This window comes from Lactuca serriola, chromosome 7, assembly GCF_051521515.1.
Source record: "Lactuca serriola cultivar US96UC23 chromosome 7, Lser_US96UC23_V15, whole genome shotgun sequence".
Classification (NCBI taxonomy): domain Eukaryota; kingdom Viridiplantae; phylum Streptophyta; class Magnoliopsida; order Asterales; family Asteraceae; genus Lactuca; species Lactuca serriola.
In genome coordinates, this window is record NC_136414.1 from 76971635 (window position 1) to 76994064 (window position 22430).

A 22430-nucleotide genomic window follows, 5' to 3' on the forward strand; every position below is an offset into this window, starting at 1 on the left:
GCCACTAGACGAGCCGACTCGTCGAGTCATAGAACAGGACTCGTCGAGTAGCCCTGACTCGTGGAGTTCATCTGGTGACTTGACGAGTCCATCAGTCAGAGGCATAATTTTTCAATTTTTGAGCTTGAACAGATTAGCTATGCATCAAATACAAAAGAGAAACGATCTAGGCTCTGATACCACTATTGGGTTATGAGCAAAACAACATTCCTTTGGTGTTCATGCAAAACCTAATGCTTGGATCTAGTTTTTCTATTTTTATATGCAAAATGAAATTAACATCTAATAAAAAAGTTAGAAAGTTACCTTTAATTGTTGCTTGAAGATCTTGAGCTTTTGAGAAACTTAGCACCTCAAAGGTGATGCCTCTAATGAATCACAAACACCAAAAACAATTCGATGATCTTGGAGAGAGGGGGAAAGCTTAAAATCGACTCTATGATCTCTAGGGTTCAAGTGGTAGACGAAATTTTGAAGCCTAGGGTCCTTTATATAGTTGCAGAGTTAGGGTTTCAGTCAAAGACCTAATCCGGTTGCTTAAGCCCTAAGCAGCCCACAAGATCCTTCTAGAATCCATAGCTTGGACGATTTCTATATGGGCTCCCATGTAAAATCGTCCATTCCTTTCCTAAGGGATCCATAGCCCATATTTCAACTATCTTATAATTACAATATTAATCCCCCAAGTTTAATTAATATCTTTTGACCACAAAATTAATTCTAAATTAATTCTTGACCAATATTAATTAAACAAATATAATTTCTCCTTTAATATATTATACATATAATATATTAATAAACCATGATAACCTCTTTCTCCATTATACATCTAGTCAAGTTGCTCTGACGAAGGCAACCTAAAAGAACCATGCTACAACTGGGTCAAGTACATACCAAATATAGTTATAGCTTAGACACCTAATCCAACATTTTGTTCCATTGACAGCTTAGTAGAAAAAGATAGATAAAAAATGAAAGTATATGATTGATAATTCCTTAATAATAAAAAGATTGAAAGCGTAATGTTTCAATAGAAAAAAAATGAAAGTATATGATCAGAAATTACGTTGCTATTTGTCATATTTATAAACAACAAATTCAGCTAACAAAATATACATGATAGAAATGAAATGCAACAGAATAACCTATTTTGAGTGTTTCCTCTTTTTATAAAAAGTCCAACAATTAATACAGCTAGAGGCATAAGTCGTTTTATAGCAATGTACATTGGAATGTTGTCTCCTTTCAAGCTTGCCAAAGAAAAAGCCACATTTCCATTATAAAATAGTGAAACCAGTATTTGCTTTTTTGCAGTGTGGTTTGGCTCTTGCCCATCCCATTATTCTTCCAAAGTGTATAAGTAAAGCAGTTGCCATTTGCTGAAACATTTCCAAAATAAAGTTAAACAACAACTTATAATAATAGTTTACTGGTTAAATTGATTAATGATGAAAGTACAAGTGTTTCTATATTTGGCACATAATAAATGAAAAGCATTGCTAAAGGTAAATGCATTTCATGTTACCTCTAAGGCAAGCGAATACCACAAACCACCGAGAGTGTTGATCACCAATCCACTCACATTCAGAAAGTGTACTTGAACTCCTCTCAGTAAGAAGAACCCAAGAGTCTGAACCAACCAACCAACCAATCACAAAACAATGTAATTAAATCCAGGAATAGGTAGAGTAATTGGTGGTTGTCGAGGCCAACACAAATAATAACCCTAAATATTACACACTAAAATAGTGTATAGTGGTAAAGGGATCGAATCCACGGAGATTGGTTCAATTTATAACTCTATGAAAAATCTCTTTGTAAAAATACTTGTAAAATGACAATAAAAATAAAATGGGGGGTTTTGGTGTTTTGAAATACTTGAAACAAACTAGAATTAACTATGATTTAAATAGACAAATGCAACAAAAATAAGAGTTTGATGTAAAATCAATAAGGGAGAGATGGTTGACTTAAAGTTTCCTCACTTTGACTTTTGATGAACATATCATTAGAATCCAATGGTGCAATACTTTGATTTAAATCCTTAATTTGGCTATAGTAATCCAAGGAGCTTGAGATTACCTAGACTTTTCTTAATTGTTGAAATGGCTAGAGAAGTTCATAACAATTTCCTTAGTCAAAGTCACTAATTCCAAATAGCATGTAATTAGTGAAAGTCAACTAGCATTAAGAACCAAAAAGTCACCAAATCCAAGAGGGGGCAAATGCTTTCACCACCATGTTGGAGGAAATGTTTTTATGATTGTGTGAAGCAAAAACAACACAAAAATCATTTGTTGCTTGCTAATTTGAGGATCCTTTACTTAATCAAGAAATTAGCCAACTAATCACCACAAACACATTTAAACTCATGAACTAAAACATACAAGTAGTGATAAGATGTTAAAACACAAAACATTCCCATAAAGATTTAAGAACATGTTCATGGATTCTTCAACATTCAACAAAAGTTCAAAGGATTAACCAAAAGTCAACCAAGATTAGCTTAACCAAGCATGGCTAAACACAAAGAAACAAAGTTAGAGAAATTTGTACCAAACATTAAGCAAGAATCAAGAGGTAAAAATATGATGTTCTTCAAGGGTTCTTGGCCTTCAAAAGTCTCCAAAACTCCAGAGAGAATCTTCAAAAATCGAATGTCCAAGAGTATGCAAAAGATGGGCACCAACCTTCCTCAAATAGCTCAAAAGAAGGATTTCCGAAATTGCCCCTGCAGGGCCTTGCGCGACCCGCGTGCTGCTGCGCGGGTGGGTTGCGCGGGTGGTACCTGACATGGGCTCCTTTGAGATTTTGGGCCTCTAAAGCATATCCCACTAGCCCAGATCGAATCCAATCACCTCCTAGCCCATTTTCTTCAAGTTTTTCTTCATTTAAAGCCCAATTTGACCTCTCTAAATCCTCCAAAGCTCGTGAACTCGTCCGATTAATAATTTTCATACGCTTGAATGTTCCCCCGCATCTTTCAAATTTAAAGCTCAATTCTTCCAAGCCTTCAAGCAATTGACAAGTCCACCCCATGAATCACCTTCATAGCCATCAAGCATGAAACCTCCAATTCCCTTCAAGCCCAATCGCCTCGCAAAAGTGCCGCCCCGCTAGTTTCCAAGAAAATCTGCAATAATGCTCAAGAAACTAGAAAGTACCCCGAAATGGTCATAAAAATAACAAAAGGGAAAATATGCATGAAAGTTAACTAAAATGCGAATGAAATGTACTAAAATAAACTATAAAAATAAGTAAATAAAATGAAGCTATCAAATCACCCCAAGCTTAAACCTTACTTGTCCTCAAGTAAGACAAAACTAAATGAACTTGGGATGAACTACCCTAGAAATAAAAAGAATGGATAGAACCATGGAACCTGTTCGACGTTAGTCAACATGGTCAGAATTGATTTCGCTGCTATCTCACAACTTTTTCATCCGATGACAATGGAACCATAAACCACAGCCAGGACAACTCCTTTAGGTGAGTAAGGAGGGATGAGCAGTCGCAGCCTCAATGGAACATGTATACAATGAAGAACATCTGTAGTAGGGAGAAAGCAACTGGATGGGCTCGGGTAGAGCTCTTCTTTAAGTGTACACTCTGATCTCACATTTGCCGGTTTCTCTCATGTGTAACTAGGTTTAATCGCTCGGGCACCGTTGTAGGAATCAGTTCACTTAGCGTTGGCCCAAACCTCCCGTAGTATCCGACTCGACAGTCTCCCTAACATCACCAATTTGCGAAAAACAACTTGATCTATATACACTAAAACATACCTAAATAAATGAATATCAAACGCCGGGTGACCAAAATGTTGGAAGATTTAGTTCAATAATTGAACCGGTCACCCTTCTCAGATTTCTGCAGCTGGGAATTTGCCTGCCCTTTTTTTTTTTTTTTTTTTTTTATAAAACCCTTTGACTCAAAATTTGGTTCCCAAAGGTGTGTAGGTGGAACCGAAAGGGTAATGATATAATCCGAATGGCCTAAGTGTGAAAATGACCATGTGTGGAGCATAAAGATGTAATGTAAGCTCCTTTTCAAACTTGTGGTTTTTCAAAGATAATGAAAATGTCCAAATGTGGACTAAAAGACTCTCTAAATTCTAAGAAAATCGCAAAAAGATATGGTGATGTAAAGAGACCGGATATGGATTCTACTCGGGGACAAGCACCAATGCTTCATCCTAACAGTTCAAACATGATCAAGTGTGATCCTCTCCGCGGTAGTGACCGCAAGGCTAAGAACACCCATTGCTATAGTATATCCTACAATTGTTAGTATTGTATGCATAATTCTTCATGAAAACTACCTGTCCATGATCACTTACCCCTTTAAGCTACCAGCATCTGATCCCAAGTATGAAATCCCAAACTGCAGCTAGTGGTCCCGGTTCGATGGGTGAGATAGCAACAAGATCCTGGACCAATAATGATACAATAACTATGAACCTGTTCCATGGCATCCAAGAGAGGTGGGAATAAACAGACAACAAAAATGCATGAATGCTAATGTCTTAAGCTAAATGTTATGCAGAAATTAAAAGTAGAAAAGAAGAAAATAAAATCTTTTTAAAATTTAATAAAATAAAAAAAAATGAATGCAAATTAACTTAAACTAATATGTTATGCAACCTAACTAAAAATGCATGAAAAAGAGTAAGAAAAAAAAGGAAATGCCCCACCCCAAGCTTAAGAACAAGCATTGTCCTCAATGCTTAAGGAAAGGGCAGAAAGGACCTAGATCGGGGGGTCGAGCGGCGGGAAATGCCCTTGGCGATGGTGGTGGTCCCACATATCCTGGAGCTGGCGGGAAGTGTGAGAGGAGGACTGCTCCAATCGATCAACACGGCTTTCCACATCTAGAATGGCTCTTGAATTCTCTTGCGTTTGGGCGTCGATACGCTGCACCGTGGAGAACATTGTGGCAAATTGGTCAAAGAACGTGGGGGGGAAATATGGTGGGACTTCGTGTCCCTCCTGCTGATGCGGCTGGTCAAAATGATGTGGAGGGGCCTGGAATTGATTATGCTGAAACATCGGCTGCTGCATCGAAGGCTGGTCAAAATGGTCCTCAGCTTCGGGCATCTCATCGTCCTCTTCTTCATCTTCTTCCTCTTGTTCATCTGCATCGTCACCCTCATCATCACCGAATTCTGGGAATACACCTGCTTGGGTCAACTGATCTGGAGGAAGCCAAGTGTCGGGGTCGTCTGTATCGAATGAAGAACCGATCCAACTTGGCAGGATGTAAACCGGGGCTTTGTCAGAGTCTAACCAATTGTACGTGCGTGTTCCCCGATCGAGCAACATCTCCATCCGGATGAGAGTATCACAATCTAGCAGGAAGTTCGGTGGGGTGTCGACAGGTATGTACTCGGGGGCCGGGAAGTCTAGGCCGACGGCTCGACCTATGATCGTGATGAGTCCCCCGATGAAAATTTCCCCTGAGGAACGTTGGCGTATGGAGTCACATTTGTCTAAAAAGAATCCTGAAAAACTGAGGGAGAGTGCATGCCTCATGCTTCGGAGGAAAAATAGCTCACATCTGTTGATTTGACCGGGCTCGAGACGCCCGAAGATACTCGTCGTAAGGACTCGGTGAGCAATTCGCCAATAGGGGTGAACAATGTGCTTGGCTCGCTGTCGGCTTGGGTTGAAGGTTGGGAGACCGGAAATTTGCATCCAGAAGTTTGCATCAGGGCAACGCAGAAAATCTTGGTACTCTTGACTTTGGGGGCTGATGCGGAACGGATCGTCTATACCCATGATAGAATCAAGCTCTGCGTATGTGAGTCTATGATGCTCCCCTTTCAACTGGAATGTGAGGACTTCCGTGTCATCATCTCGTGCATATGTGCTAAGAAATTCCATTGTGGGTTCCTCGTAAGTTCTGTCACAAAGTCGAAGAAAACCACGCCAACCGAGTTTTATGAACAAATGGTATACACCATCATGCACCCCAAGCTTTTTCATGGACTTTTTATGGTAGAATTTTTTCGGCCGGATTGCGCGACCCCGAAGATTGGAGCGATAGGTTTTGATCTCAGCATTTGTAAGGGAAGGATCGCTTCCCTCTTCTCCTCTTTTTTTTCGTTTACCGGCTGCTTTGCGTGATGGACCAGCGGTATCCTTTTGCGGGTTAGGATCGATCGATGATCCATGGGTGCGTGTCCGAGCCGTGGTTTTGCCCATTTTCGAAACCTACAATATAAAAAACAACTTCACCAACGTAATCCCTCACCTCACCACTCTTAAATCAATGCAACTATCTTTAGACCGAACACAAAAAAAAAAAAAAAAAAAAAAAAAAAAATCCAAGAAATAATGACACCCAACTTTTGACAATGTAAAATTGTTTCAATAACAACACTCGGTTAATTTGATAATCCCAACAAAAATTCGGCAGCAATACGAGACAAAATGAGGAAATCCCAACCAAAGTTTAAACAATTTTTTTTTTTTTTTTGAACAAATTTCCAAACAAATTAACCAATCTCAACCTTTCTCAAATCAATGTCTCCAAATAAACCGGGCAACAACTAACGATCTTAGGCAATTTCCAAAGCATAATTGAATGCAATTACTGAATTGAAACAATGCAATGTAATAAAAACCAAGGAAAGAGAATACCCGTTTTATCCCAAAATTGAACTTGAACCCGGAATCCGCTACCGTGCACCCCAAGCTTTGGTTATTCGTGGGTGCCTAAATGCAAGACTTGTTCATTGAACGGATATTTTCAACTTGATTTGTGTGAAAAATCCGGCGGCGGCTCGTGGTGGCTCAAAAATTATGGAAAATTTTTTGTGAGATTTTGAGGTTTTGTTTGGTTAGATGTAAAGATCCCCGAAAAAGAAACACTTTGGTGGTGGCGGAATTGCGAGAGGTGGTAGGAGTTGGCCGGAAAATGGCCGGAAAGCGGCGAGTTGGGTGGTGGTGGCGCCCCTAGACCCGGCGATGGATCGGAGTAAACTTCAGGTGGGGACGGGGGTTTGTAGAGCACGGAAAATGGTGAAGAATGGTGGTGGTCTCGTCGTATTCCGACCGGTGGAACTCCGGGAAATCAAATTTTTGTGAAAAGTGGGTGTATGTGTTCTTGAGAGTTTGAGAGAGAATGAGAGGGTTTTGAGAGAATGAAATGAAGAAGGAGAGTTGCTGGAGGTTTTCAATCCATATTCAAGTGTGGTCAACACCCGGTCAATGTTGGTCAACTCATTAAACCACCTGGTCAACGAAAGTCAAAGTTGGTCAACAAATTATGGGATGATCGTCAAGGCAGCACGCGGGTCGCGCAGAGGGGGCGCGCGGGTCGCGCACAGGTTGCAGTTTGGATCTGATCGTTGTCGCATGTTGGAGACCGGCCGCGCACACCAGCCGCGCACCCGTGCACGGGTCGCGCGGGTCATGCAGAGTTCTGGTCCCGGTTTGCGATTTTTTTTTTTTCGTTTTCTTCACTAGTTCTTGATTCGGAAGGCCCCAAACACCTAGAAACTCTTGGCTTCTTCAAAAATGACTTCAAAAGTTGCATCAAAACATTTTCAAAACTTCTTTATTCGAACGTAGAAATATGAAAGCATAAAGCTTTCCAAAAATGCCCCTCTTTAACGTCTTAGGCGAGACGTCCTTCTAGCTTGGTTCAACACACCGGGACATCCAAGTGGATGATTTCAATAACACTTGCATTAAAACCTTCATAGAATGGCTTTAATCGGTGCCCATTGACTTTGAAAATTTGTCCCGTTTCTTCACTTTGGATTTCCACCGCTCCATGGTCAAAAGTCTTTATTACAACAAATGGGCCAATCCACCTTGATCTTAATTTGCCCGGGAATAACTTCAACCGTGAATGGTAAAGTAAGACCCTATGTCCCGGTTCAAAATTCTTCCGGGTGATGGACTTGTCGTGGAAGAGCTTCGTTTTCTCCTTATAAATCCTTGCGTTTTCATAGGATTCGTTTCTCAATTCTTCTAGCTCTTGGAGTTGAAGTTTCCTATGTCTTCCAGCCTCGTCAATGTCGAAGTTGCATTTCTTGACCGCCCAAAATGCTCGGTGCTCTAACTCGACGGGAAGATGACAAGGTTTTCCGAAAACTAATCTGAAAGGCGACATTCCAATCGGGGTCTTATAAGCGGTCCGATATGCCCATAAGGCATCGTCGAGTCTCAAACTCCAATCCTTCTTTGTCGGATTCACCGTTTTCTCTAGAATAGACTTCACTTCACGATTCGATACCTCCGCTTGACCATTCGTTTGAGGGTGATAGGCAGTGGAGACACGATGAGTCACGTGATACTTCTTCAATAGAGCCTCCATCATTTTGTTGCAAAAGTGCGTCCCTCTATCACTAATCAAAGCCCTAGGCACACCAAATCTCGCAAAAACATTAGACTTTAAAAACTCGATAACCGTTTTGGCATCGTCCGATCTTGTGGCTTTGGCTTCAACCCATTTAGAAACATAGTCAACCGCGAGTAAAATATAAACGTTGCCAAATGACACGGGAAATGGGCCCATAAAATCAATCCCCCATACGTCAAAAATTTCACAAACAAGGATTTGATTTTGGGGCATTTGGTTCTTTTGCGAAATGTTTCCCGTTCTTTGGCACCGCTCACAACTTTTGCAAAACATATAACAATCGCGTGACATGGTTGGCCAAAATAATCCACATTCAAGGACTTTTCTCAAAGTCCGGCTAGGTCCGAAGTGTCCCCCACAAGCAAATTCATGACAAAATTGCAAAATGGATTGGTGCTCTTGTTGGGGCACACATCGCCTAATGATTTGATCGGGACAATGTTTCCACAAATAAGGTTCATCCCACACATAGTATTTTGCATCACTTTTCAACTTGTCTTTTTGAGCACGTGTGAACGTGTCGGGATACCTTTTTGTGACCAAAAAGTTAACGATATCGGCATACCAAGGAATAGATTGAGTAAGGGAAAAGAGATGCTCATCCGGAAACTCGTCCCGCAATGGGAGAGGAGTTTCATTTGAAATGATCCGGCTTAGATGATCGGCAACGAGGTTCTCGCATCCACTCTTGTCTCGGATTTCCAAGTCAAATTCTTGTAGCAGTAGGATCCACCGGATGAGTCTCGGCTTTGCATCTTTCTTCGTCATCAAGTACTTAAGTGCTGCGTGATCCGAATACACTATGACCTTGGTACCAAGTAGGTATTGTCTAAACTTCTCCAAGGCGAACACTATGGCCAATAGCTCCTTCTCCGTGGTAGAGTAGTTGCTTTGAGCATTGTCTAGTGTCCTTGATGCATAATAGATCACGTGGGAGGCCCTCCCATTCTTTTGACCCAAAACGGCGCCTATCGCATAGTTGCTTGCATCACACATGATCTCAAAGGGGAGATCCCAATTTGGTGCTTGCATGATGGGAGCGGATGTAAGCAACTCTTTGAGCTTGTCAAAAGCTTCTTTGCACGCCTCATTGAACTCGAAATCGACCTCCTTTTGCAAGAGTTGGCACATTGGTCTTGTTATCTTTGAAAAATCCTTGATGAACCTTCTGTAGAAACCTGCATGGCCCAGAAAAGAACGAACTTCCCGAACACAAGTCGGGTAAGGTAAGCTTTGAATAACATCAATTTTGGCCTTATCTACCTCAATTCCTTTTCTAGACACAATGTGACCCAAAATGAGACCTTGACTCACCATGAAATGACATTTCTCAAAATTCAAAACCAAGTTTGTTTCGATGCATCTTTTTAAAATTTTTGTGAGGTTAGTCAAACATTCTTGAAAGGAGTTGCCATAGACCGTGAAATCATCCATAAAAACCTCAATTATGTTTTCAACGTATTCCGAAAAGATACTAACCATACAACGTTGGAAAGTGGCCGGGGCGTTACACAATCCAAATGGCATTCTCCGGTAGGCAAAAGTACCAAATGGACATGTAAATGTCGTCTTTTCTTGGTCTTCCGGTGCCACCGGGATTTGGTGAAAACCGGAATACCCGTCGAGACAACAATAATGAGATTTCCCGGCCAACCTTTCTAACATTTGGTCAATGAAAGGCAATGGGAAATGATCTTTTCTTGTGCTTGCATTGAGTTTGCGGTAGTCAATACATACTCTCCACCCGTTTTGCACACGAGTGGGGACCATCATACCTTTGTTGTTCTCGACCACCGTGATTCCCGTCTTCTTTGGAACGACTTGCACCGGGCTCACCCACTTGCTATCCGAGATTGGATAGATCATCCCCGCATCAAGAAGCTTTAATATCTCTTTCTTCACAACTTCCATCATTGGCGGATTTAACCTTCTTTGCGCGTCTCTACTTGGCTTGCATTCATCCTCCATTAAGATCTTGTGCATACAAGTGGAGGGGCTCAAACCCTTGATATCCGCAATCGTCCAACCCATGGCTTCTTTATGCTCCTTCAACACCTTGAGGAGTTGCTCTTCTTCGAATTCGGTTAAATGAGTTGAAATGATAACTGGAAGGGTTTCATTCTTTCCCAAGTAAGCATACTTCAAATGTTGAGGTAAGACCTTCAATTCCAATTCGGGTGGTTGAACAAGGGATGGCGGCAATTTTGTGTGAGTTGGGGGCAATTCAATTTGCTTGACATCTAATCTTGTGAATTTTTTCATCTCCATTTTACTTACCAACTTCTCAACTTCCGGATCCAAAGAATAAAGCTTTAATTGTTCGGCTATCTTCCCACAATCGAATCCTTTGCTCAAGATCATTTCCAACATATCACCGTTAGACAACTCAAACAATTCTTGAGTAATTGGCTCAACAACATCAACAAAGTACAAAGATGAGACGTCACTAGGATATCTCATGGCATCATAAATATTAAAACTTATCGTTTCGCCATCAAACTCCATTGTCAAACTTCCCGCATACACATCGATCTTTGTCCTAGCCGTCTTCAAGAACGGTCTCCCAAGCAAGATTAGAGCCGATTTGGAGGACACTTGCTCATCTAGATCAATCACATAGAAATCCGCCGGGAAGACTAATTGGTTCACTTGCACTAGGACATCTTCTAAAACACCTCTAGGAAAGACACTCGATTTATCCGCAAGAGAGATTATGACACCGGTTTCACTTAAGGGTCCGACATTTAATGATTCATATACCGAATAGGGCATGACATTGATAGAGGCACCAAGATCAAGCATAGCACTACTAAAAGTGACATCCCCAATCTTGCAAGGAACCGTGAACATTCCGGGATCTTTGCATTTGGGTGGAAGTTTCCTTTGTAAAACCGCGGATGCGTTTTCATTCATCAAAATTTTCTCATTTCCCTTCAACTTCCTCTTGTTGGTACAAAGTTCTTTCAAGAACTTTGCATATCTCGGGATTTGCTTGATTGTGTCAAGTAGAGGGATGTTTACTTCCACCTTTCGGAAGGTGTCCAAAATCTCTTTCTCCTCCATATTCTTCTTTGAAGTTGAAAGTCGGGAGGGGAACGGTGGTTGAGTGGATATTGGTGTTACTAGAGGGGCAGTCTTCTTTGGAACTCCGGCTTGTGCATCATTCTTGATTATAGGTACTTCAACGGGAATAACTTCTATCTCTTCCTCTTCTTCCCTCGGCTTCTTCTTTGAACTACTTTCTCCGGCTTGTTTGCCACTTCTCAATGTCACCACATTGACATTTGGGTTCTTTCCGGTTTGAGAAGCGAGTTTACCACGGGATTCCAACTTGCTTATGGATGTAACTATATCTCCCATTTGTGCTTCAAGGTTGGAGATACTAGTCCTTGTTTCTTTTTGGAATTGTTGGGTACTAGTGGCTAGAGATTTGACAATGTCTTCAAGAGACATTCCGGAGCTACATGGTTGGGATTGAGGAGGTTGTTGATGATGATGTGGAGGGTGCGGTTTGGGTTGATAGTGTGGTTGTTGATGTTGGTAATGAGGTTGTGGTGGTGGATAGGATGGTCTAACCAATGCATTTTGAGGCAATGATCTTGGGTTGTAGCTCATGTTGGGATTTGGCTTCCAACTTGAGTTATATGCATTTTGGTAACCGGATGGTTTGTTGTGGTAGTTTTGGAACTCTCCCGTGGCATTCACATGCTCCGCATCTTCTTGAAGGATGGGACACATATCCGTAGGATGTCCCATTGTTGCACATATTCCACAAACCATCACTTGTGGAGTTTGTCCCATGGCTAGCTTTTGGACAACGGAGGTTAGATCTTTGATTTGAGACTCGAGATTTGATGTTCCCACTTCATTGACTTTGTGTTGTGTGTCTCTTTTCATATCTTGGCGAGGGCCAAAATGTTGTGAATTCGCGGCTATGGTGTTGAAAAGTTGTCTTGTTTGTTGTGGGGTTTTACTAAAGACATCTCCACCACTTGAGGCATCAACTAGTCTTCTCTCCATTGGCAACAATCCCTCGTAGAAGTGTTGAATGAGGAGTTGTTCCGGAATTTGATGTTGTGGGCAACTATAGCACAAGTTGTTGAACCTCTCCCAATAATCATGGAAAGTCTCATTTTGACCTTGGCGGATTCCACAAATCTCATTTCGAAGACTTGAGACTCTTGAGGCGGGATAGAACTTATCAAGGAAAGCTCTTGCCATGTCGGTCCATGAGTTGATCGACCCCGGTGGAAGATAGAATAACCAATCTTTTGCTCTATCGGCCAATGAAAAGGGGAATGCCCTTAGCTTGATTTGATCATCGGTTGACCCTTGTGGCTTCATGCTAGTGCAAATAATGTGGAACATCTTCAAGTGCTTATGAGGGTCTTCGTTCTCCAATCCATGAAAAGTTGGTAGGTGGTGGACTAAACTTGACTTCAATTCCGAACCTCCTTCCAAAACCGGGTAATTGATACCGGTTGGAGTTTGTGTAACATCGGTCTCCATCATTTGCCTCAAGGTTCTCTCGGGAACTTCTCCTCCGTCTGCCATTACAATTGGTTCAATAATGGGTGGATTTTGTTGTAGGGGTGGTGTTTCGGGAATTTCTTGGCGAGGGTCGGGACTAGAATCGGGTTCTATATCACTTAATGAAGCGGTTTCAACCTCCAAATCCCCGTGGGGGTTAGAAGTTTGACCACGTTCAACTCGTTTTTCCTTAGCCAAACGCCTTGCTTCTTTTTCGATTTCGGGGTTGTAAATCAAGTCACCTGTACGCTGAGATCTGGGCATAGAGAAACAAATTGATTAAAAATAAACCAATCCCCGGCAACGGCGCCAAAAATTTGGTGGTTGTCGAGGCCAACACAAATAATAACCCTAAATATTACACACTAAAATAGTGTATAGTGGTAAAGGGATCGAATCCACGGAGATTGGTTCAATTTATAACTCTATGAAAAATCTCTTTGTAAAAATACTTGTAAAATGACAATAAAAATAAAATGGGGGGTTTTGGTGTTTTGAAATACTTGAAACAAACTAGAATTAACTATGATTTAAATAGACAAATGCAACAAAAATAAGAGTTTGATGTAAAATCAATAAGGGAGAGATGGTTGACTTAAAGTTTCCTCACTTTGACTTTTGATGAACATATCATTAGAATCCAATGGTGCAATACTTTGATTTAAATCCTTAATTTGGCTATAGTAATCCAAGGAGCTTGAGATTACCTAGACTTTTCTTAATTGTTGAAATGGCTAGAGAAGTTCATAACAATTTCCTTAGTCAAAGTCACTAATTCCAAATAGCATGTAATTAGTGAAAGTCAACTAGCATTAAGAACCAAAAAGTCACCAAATCCAAGAGGGGGCAAATGCTTTCACCACCATGTTGGAGGAAATGTTTTTATGATTGTGTGAAGCAAAAACAACACAAAAATCATTTGTTGCTTGCTAATTTGAGGATCCTTTACTTAATCAAGAAATTAGCCAACTAATCACCACAAACACATTTAAACTCATGAACTAAAACATACAAGTAGTGATAAGATGTTAAAACACAAAACATTCCCATAAAGATTTAAGAACATTTTCATGGATTCTTCAACATTCAACAAAAGTTCAAAGGATTAACCAAAAGTCAACCAAGATTAGCTTAACCAAGCATGGCTAAACACAAAGAAACAAAGTTAGAGAAATTTGTACCAAACATTAAGCAAGAATCAAGAGGTAAAAATATGATGTTCTTCAAGGGTTCTTGGCCTTCAAAAGTCTCCAAAACTCCAGAGAGAATCTTCAAAAATCGGATGTCCAAGAGTATGCAAAAGATGGGCACCAACCTTCATCAAATAGCTCAAAAGAAGGATTTCCGAAATTGCCCCTGCATGGCCTTGCGCGACCCGCGTGCTGCTGCGCGGGTGGGTTGCGCGGGTGGTACCTGACATGGGCTCCTTTGAGATTTTGGGCCTCTAAAGCATATCCCACTAGCCCAGATCGAATCCAATCACCTCCTAGCCCATTTTCTTCAAGTTTTTCTTCATTTAAAGCCCAATTTGACCTCTCTAAATCCTCCAAAGCTCGTGAACTCGTCCGATTAATAATTTTCATACGCTTGAATGTTCCCCCGCATCTTTCAAATTTAAAGCTCAATTCTTCCAAGCCTTCAAGCAATTGACAAGTCCACCCCATGAATCACCTTCATAGCCATCAAGCATGAAACCTCCAATTCCCTTCAAGCCCAATCGCCTCGCAAAAGTGCCGCCCCGCTAGTTTCCAAGAAAATCTGCAATAATGCTCAAGAAACTAGAAAGTACCCCGAAATGGTCATAAAAATAACAAAAGGGAAAATATGCATGAAAGTTAACTAAAATGCGAATGAAATGTACTAAAATAAACTATAAAAATAAGTAAATAAAATGAAGCTATCAGTAATATTGTAATCTTTTTTTCTATTACTCTAGATCATGTATAGTGTAGTTGGGTATTTTCCTTTTACTTACATGTTTATTGTAACATCCTATTTCTACCCAATTTTTGCTTACTAAGATATTGTACTATGAAAAACCTACCAAATTATATCAATAAAAATATTAATGGATGAAATTGCAAAATTTTCAAAGTAGAATGTTGTAATGGGAAGATATGAAAGTGAGATACTTTAGTAAGCAAATCAACATAATTATGTAAGCTATTTTTTGAATTGAAGCCTTTGATTTGAGTATGGTGACTTACTATGGATCTGACGCCCTTCAGGTCCCCCACAGTGGTTGTAGTAAGGGCATAATTGACAATTGTACATAAAAACTTGGTGTAGTTTAAGATCATGGCCATCACTAGGGAAAGAACAAACATTAACCAAAAGTACAAGGAAGCACTTTGTACATGGAAAAGGAACAACTCAAATTAGTAGAATAAAAATATCAACAATTTGGGTAGTTTTCAGAAAACCACTTGTGATCTCACCATTTTATCGATTTAGTCAAATTAACTATTTTTTGGAATGAGTAAACCATTATATTATTTTTGACCGGTTCAAAAAACTCGTTTTTGGCTAGAAAGGACATATTGTTGTTAGAGTTGCAGTCATTTATTAAATTGCTAAGTTTTAAACATTCATATCAATTTTGTAGACCGATACCCCCCTCCAAATGTTGAATTTTTAGCAATATATTTTTTTTTGTTGAGACATGATTTAATCTCATAAGCCATATATGAATGTTTCTTTCTGACTTGTTGCAGAAAGAATAGGGAAATCTGGGTTTCACATAAAGTCCTAACTTTAACAAGTTTCCCCTTATTCAATTTTCAAATATGTTTTTAACATCATTTATCATATAGCACTTCATCCAAGACAACACTTAATGGGGGGAAAAGAACCGGGGTCTTATTAATTAACTTTTTGGTTATTTACCAACTAATGTCAAGAATTAAAGGCTTCTCATAACACTAAATATACAAACATAAGGAGATCTTGACCTTTGCGTATAATAATGAGATTGAACTTGGGAATTCTCCAGAATGGCAAGGAAAGAAGATTGTTGTAAAACATGATTTCAATCGATTAAAGCCCATCTTCTGCACAAGACCTCTCTACCAAAACTAGGTACATCGTCTGTATAGTGCATGTGCCATTATTATAAATCTCATTTCTATTTCTACTCAATAATTAAATTATAACAGAATTCCATAGACCCTAAACACATAATCTCACCTGGAAGAAGACAGAAATAAGAGCCACGATACATCCAAACAAGTCGAAAGAAAAATCTCCAAGTGCAGCAATGATTACCCCTGCAATAGTTAGTGATACTGAAAGAATCACCTGAAAAGAGATTAAACAAATAAGGATCAAAAAGTCAGTTGCCAATCAGGTCAAAACATTGTCATTTGAAAAATCTACCTAATTATGGCAATGTTATCGAAATACAAAGTAATTTTCAATGCTATAATAAGAAAAAAATTGAAATTACTATAACTCAGGTAGATTTTATAAAGTGAAATTCCTTAATAATAAAAAGATTGAAAGCATACTGTTGAAATAGAAAAAAATGAAAGTATATGATCAGAAAGATAAAGAAAACAGAATTCAACAGCTTCCAAAACCCTTGAAAAGAAAAACAAGAACATAAAGATAAAAGCTTGAGAATTTCACAAAACTAATCACCAATTAGAATTAGAAATAGAAATAGAAATAGAGGAATACATCCATGCATAATAAACAGATTTTTTTTTACTGTTGCCTGCTTGAATCTGCAATGTGTTCGAGATTTCAAGGCTTCTGCGATGCGTTCGAAATTTGAAGGCTAACATGTTAAAATTGATAAATATAGTATTCATTTTTGGAATGTAAGGGTAAATCGGTCATTTAGACTCATTCAAACGGTTTATTCAGTCTAGAAAAAGAAATAGACCTTGTGTGTACAGCGGCTTAAAGGACCAGATCCTTTTTCAGTTAAACTAGTAGCATTTGCATTAGTAGAATTTGGCACTGACATTGATTGTTCTTTCAAATTCAATACATCAATCTCTTGCTTTTTTCTTTGCTCAGTCACTTCTATTGGTATTTGCTAGCTGCTCAACTGAGCAACCAACCAGATAAAGATTAAACTTTTATAAGATACATGATGTTTTAAAAACGAAAAGTTAGTAAAACAAAGTTAAAAATACAGCTTTGTCTCAGTTTCCCTTTGTTTTAGCCATCATTTGTGGCTTAGCCTTTTCAACTACAGCTGATGACATAAAGGTTTCTTACCTCAGTTGTATTCCTATCACTTCCTTCACTCCTTCCTTCAATCTCCCCACTGTTTTTTAAACGAGTTACCATTTATATGTGGAAACATGTAAATTGACCAATATAGGCATGATGCAAGTCATGTTACCTGTGTGAGTTCCCATCATTTTTTCCACCTTCATAAAAGACTTACAAGATGATCTTAGAAAGGTCACATTTTGATCCATGCATACCTTTCGAACTGGAGTTCCAATATATCGATTTTAGATTTCATAAGCAAACAAAGCCTCCATGTTAATTTAAAACATCCAAGTTCACGCTTCTCTAAACTGGATAAACAACATAATTACTTCCCCAGGTCCAGAAAGCCAGTCTTACTATATGGAGCTTATTATTCTTCATTCAAACCAAAAGGGGAAATCCTTAAAAGTAAAATGATGAGTATCCTTCATAAGATCTATATATAACAAGAAGAAAGTAACACAGCACCGACCAAGTATCTTTTGCCATCATTTGTGGTAACCATTGACCAATCAGTGCCAGCACACTTCTCCCTGAACAAAATATAAAAAACAAATAATGAAAAAGGCAGATATTTGACAATTCAAAGGCGCTAAGAGTGACAAAAACAATAAAAACAATGTCCAACTAAAGCATGCGAGCACTCACCATTAAATTGGAGTTGGTTGTGCATAAACTCTTTCAAGCTGCTAACAAGAAGTACATATCAAGAATATGAAAGATAAAAAAAAGCAACATTAGTTTAATTAAGAAAGAACATATAGATCATGAAAAGATAAATTCAGCACAATACACCAAAGAACAGTTTACATGAAACATTGGACTTACCTCTCTCTTAAAACCAGGTGGTTTCTGGTAAGTAGACTGTCCTGTCACATAATTATAATAGTACAATATTCTTGTTTCAGTCATGTGGGCTGACCATGCATTCAACTGTTCAACACCGATAAGAACCAAAAGAAGATATCACCAAACTGAAATGTATCAATAATGGCACATCTTGATGACAAAAGCTTATTTCATTTGAGAACCAATGAAAAAAGTATCAAACAAACACAGGTAATGGTTCTAATGGTCCACTCTTTGTAATAACATCAAATGTTTTTTTTATAAATTCCTGTTACATCCAACTGGATAAGAATATTGACATCACAACATGAGTAAATACTTATTACATTCTTATTAGTGCAGAAATATTACACTTGTAAACGCAAACCAACCTGTGTCGTCACACGAGGAGACGATGCCCACAGCAGAGAGCACCAAATAGGCACCGGGGCAAGCGATAACGGTAAAAGCGAAAATGAAGCAGGGGCGGAGCACACTTGCGACGGAGCAGTAGCACGGCGATCAGCGAGGGGGTTTATGAGCCTCTGTCTTGCTCACTCTTGTCGATTCAATTAGGGCTTTTTTGCTTCTTTAAACCCTTATTCGCTTCATTGGGTTGCATTATGCTTATGGCTCCTGTTCGGGTTCTTACAGCCCTGGTCCGCCCGACCGATTGAAGTTGCTTCCTTTTTCCCACTTTACATAACTAAAGCAAATGTTAATTGGAGTATAAAATGAGGAGTCGTCACCTCAAAATCTGGAACGCCCGTATTTCGAGGCTAAGCATTAATTCGATGATGTAATAGTCAAGATCAACCATTGTGACTTATTTTAAAGTAATAAAGATGAATTACTTGAATACTATGTGAAATATGTGATTTTATATGATTATATACTTGTTTGTAAAGATATAATAAAAATAAGCTCAAAGATAAAATGTTAGACAAACCCAATATCTATGAAGAAAGTTGTAGTGGTCGTGACAAGGATTCAGGAGATATAAAGAATGTCGAAATCCGAGTTATAACGAAGAAGTTATGATCTGTCGAAGTTACGCGACAGAAATGGCACGCCACTGTGTGAAGTAAATAGTGAATTTACAATAGAATGCTTGTAACATCCAGATTTTCAGGAATGACAAAATGAGTATTTATTTTTGAAGTTATGAGGAGTAACTCGACAAGTTGGCGCCTTAAGTCGTCGAGTACGATCGCGGCTTGGTGACGTGGACAATGAATGGACTCGACGCGTCGGCAAGCTGACTCGCCGAGTCAGCGCTGTTAACAGAAACTGTAATTCTCTCGGGCCTAGGCCTATTTAAAGGCACTTATAGCCTCCTTGGCCCTTTCCCATCAGTGTCTTTGTCCCTTGAGAGAAACCCTAGAGCTATTTGTGAGCTAAAGAGGAGAGAGAGGCTAATTGGAGGTCATTTCTTTGAGAAGAAGGTCAAGGGTGTTGCAAGGATCTCAGAGGAGGGTTGGTGGATCAGTTTCATCCTCATTTCAAGCTTTAGTTCTGGTACAAGCTCTTGTCTCCCTTGTGTTTGAGTAGATTTCCTTTGGTGGTTAAGTTAGGGATTGTATCACCTTATTGATGGGTTTTTGGGTGCATTGAAACCCTTTTTCGAGTTATTTTGTTGATCTGGACCTTGTGAGGTCCAGAGAACCTAAAAGTAGGCAGCGATGAAGGAGTAACCTTGGAGAATTGAAGCTATGAAGCTTCAATGGAGTCATAATGATGTATAGAGCAAAATACACCATGCATGAGCCTCAAGTTCGGACCTTTACGTGACTTTTGGGTGCTAGAAGGCCAGATCTATAAGTTAGAGAACAGATCTGATCTCAGAAGGTCGAATGAGTGTTGCCATGGAGGAAACTTGCCAAGTCCATAAGGGAACTCGACGAGTCAGATTGGGTTGCCCCGCGATTTATGACCGGTGGTAACCTGTCGAGTGGAAGGTTCACACGACGAGTCGAGTGAGTCTTTAGAAGGATCCAGAGGACACGCTTGGACTTGCCGAGTCACCCATGTGCACTCGACGAGTCTGGTCAAAGTTTGACCGTTGACTAGAGTTGACTTTAGTTGACCTTGGGGTTTTGGTCAAGCTGATTCAAGAAAGGTCGGAGAGGGGTGGAATGGTCTTCTACCCATTATTAGATATGAGAACATGAGAGGATTTTGATTAGAGATGTTATCCTGTTGATAGGAGGAGGCTAGGTCCGGATATTCAAGCACAAGAGTTTATCCGATTTCATACAAGGTGAGTCTTCTCACTATACTTTACCTAGAGTGGTAATTATGTGCGACCGGAAGGTTTTATATGCCATGCAAAGTATGTGATATATGTTGATATGTGATATTTATGTGTTATGTTATGTTATGAGTAGCATGGTATGGACCGGAAGGTCAAGATGAGACAGACCGGAAGGTCGATGAGGAGGACCGGAAGGTCATTACGGGTAGGACCGGAAAGTCTACCAGGGTTGGGACGAAAGTACCCTGAGACACATGGATCGGAAGGTCCCATAGAGCTATGGCCTTGAGTGGCATATGTGTTGTATGTGGTATTTTGGGGAACTCTCTAAGAATTTATGCTTACCGTGTTATGTGATATGTGTTTTAGGTACTAGCGAGGATCGCGGGAAGGCGTCGACATGATCTGTTCACACTGATGAAGATTTATGTACTTGAGATTTTGGGGTTGTTTATTGAGATAATATGTGATACAATGGGTTTTGAAATTGTTCTTATGAAATTTATTACGATTAAAAATGAAAAACTGTTTTGGAAATTCACGTTGTTAGAAGTTGGTATCCGAGCCTTGGTTTGAGGGATTCGGATGCACCTTCGGGTGTATTTGAACTGAAACTGAGGATTGGAGAAAGTTTTTCATAAAAGAAACAATTTTTCTGAAAAGTAAAGGAATTTGAGGAAATCGGAAAGAAGCAGTGTGTACGATCAGCCAACACCCGAATTGTGATTTCCCAAAATACCCTTACATTATGTGTTATGAGATATGATATTATATGTTATGCACTCTAGAGTAGGCTAGGTATTCATATTAGGACTAGGGTGGCCTGATTTGTGATGCCTTAGCCTAGGAGATTACTGCTGCTATGAGATGCTTCGAGAGTGAGTGGGTAGCAGTAAGGAGCTTACGAGAAGTCTACCGAAGGGTAGCCTATGCTTAGTGAGATGTAAAGTACTTTTGATCTGGGATCCTAGGAGGAGGACTTGGAATGAATGCTGATGCGATGTGGAAGATACTATAGGGCTCGTACTATTGGAAGCACCAGACCAGTGAGCAGTCCAAGTAAGAATCCTTGGGATGCTAAGGAACAAGTAGGGTTGAGCGATCGAGTGCAAGTATACTCGAGCGAGTCTCGGATTTCTTTTATGTTGGGAGACATCATGGTTGGTACACCACACACACCAGAGAGCAGCGGTGTTAGCGATGATGAGATTCGCCATATGATTCATGACGAGATGACCGCGGCGATTCGGAAGGCTAATCTGGAGGATTCTAAAGTAGCGGATTGAGAAGTGATGTCATGGTTCGAGTACCATGACAAGTAGGGGATTGAGAAGTGACATCATGGTTCGAGTACCATGATAAGTAGCGGATTGAGAAGTGATGTCATGGTTCGAGTACCATGATATGTAGCGGATTGAGAAGTGACGACATGATTTGAGTACCATGATAAGTAGCAGATTGAGAAGTGATGCCATGGTTTGAGTACCATGATAAGTAGCAGATTGAGAAGTGATGTCATGGTTCGAGTACCATGATAAGTAGTAGATTGAGAAGTGATGTCATGGTTCGAGTACCATGAGTTGTAGCAGGTCGAGAGGTGATGTCATGGTTCGAGTTCCATGATGTGAGGTGGATTGAGAAGAGGGAAAATGGTTTGAGTACCATGATTCGTAGAAAATTAAGAGGAGATAACATGGTACATGTACCATGATTCATAGAAGATTGAGAGGTGGCCACACGGTTTGAGTATCATGACGTGTGGCGGTTAGTGTTTCTTGTTTTTACCAGTTATTCAGTTGGGGTTTTCTAGACTGAGATCAGAGGTGAATGGGTATGGGGACAGAAAGCCATGATGAACAAGTTTTAGTGGATCATGCCTTGAAAGGGTAAATCGAGTGAGCCCCGAGGGATTATTTGGGATATGCCAGTTGGAGTCACAAGACACAAGGATGAGTAGGGATGGTGTGTGATGGGAGAATATGGTCTGGGTTAGGCGATCAGCCGATAGTGGAGATGTCACTTTCTGTGACCCGAGTGGTGCTATTTTCGTTTCCTGTGGGAGACATAAGAGGTGTTGAGATTTCGGTTTTTGAGTTTGGGGGTGAGCCCTGTGGGATTGCACGGATGGTGATCTTCAACCAGAGTATATGGCAGTAGGTCTGCCGGTAGGTAAAGGTATAACTTGCACAGGTCATCAGTGGGGACTGAGATGGTCAAGGAC

General features: G+C 40.0%; 1 pseudogene across 1 annotated transcript; it reads right to left on the reverse strand.

Annotated features, from left to right (window-relative positions):
• Positions 1–1086: 1086 nt before the first annotated feature.
• Positions 1087–17199, reverse strand: LOC145064129 (UDP-galactose/UDP-glucose transporter 7-like; annotated as a pseudogene). Its single transcript, XR_013688049.1, has 6 exons — positions 17128–17199; positions 16087–16197; positions 15852–15987; positions 15108–15272; positions 1526–1630; positions 1087–1379 (listed from the first exon to the last, which is right to left on the reverse strand). The product of XR_013688049.1 is annotated as a UDP-galactose/UDP-glucose transporter 7-like (transcript).
• Positions 17200–22430: the final 5231 nt, after the last annotated feature.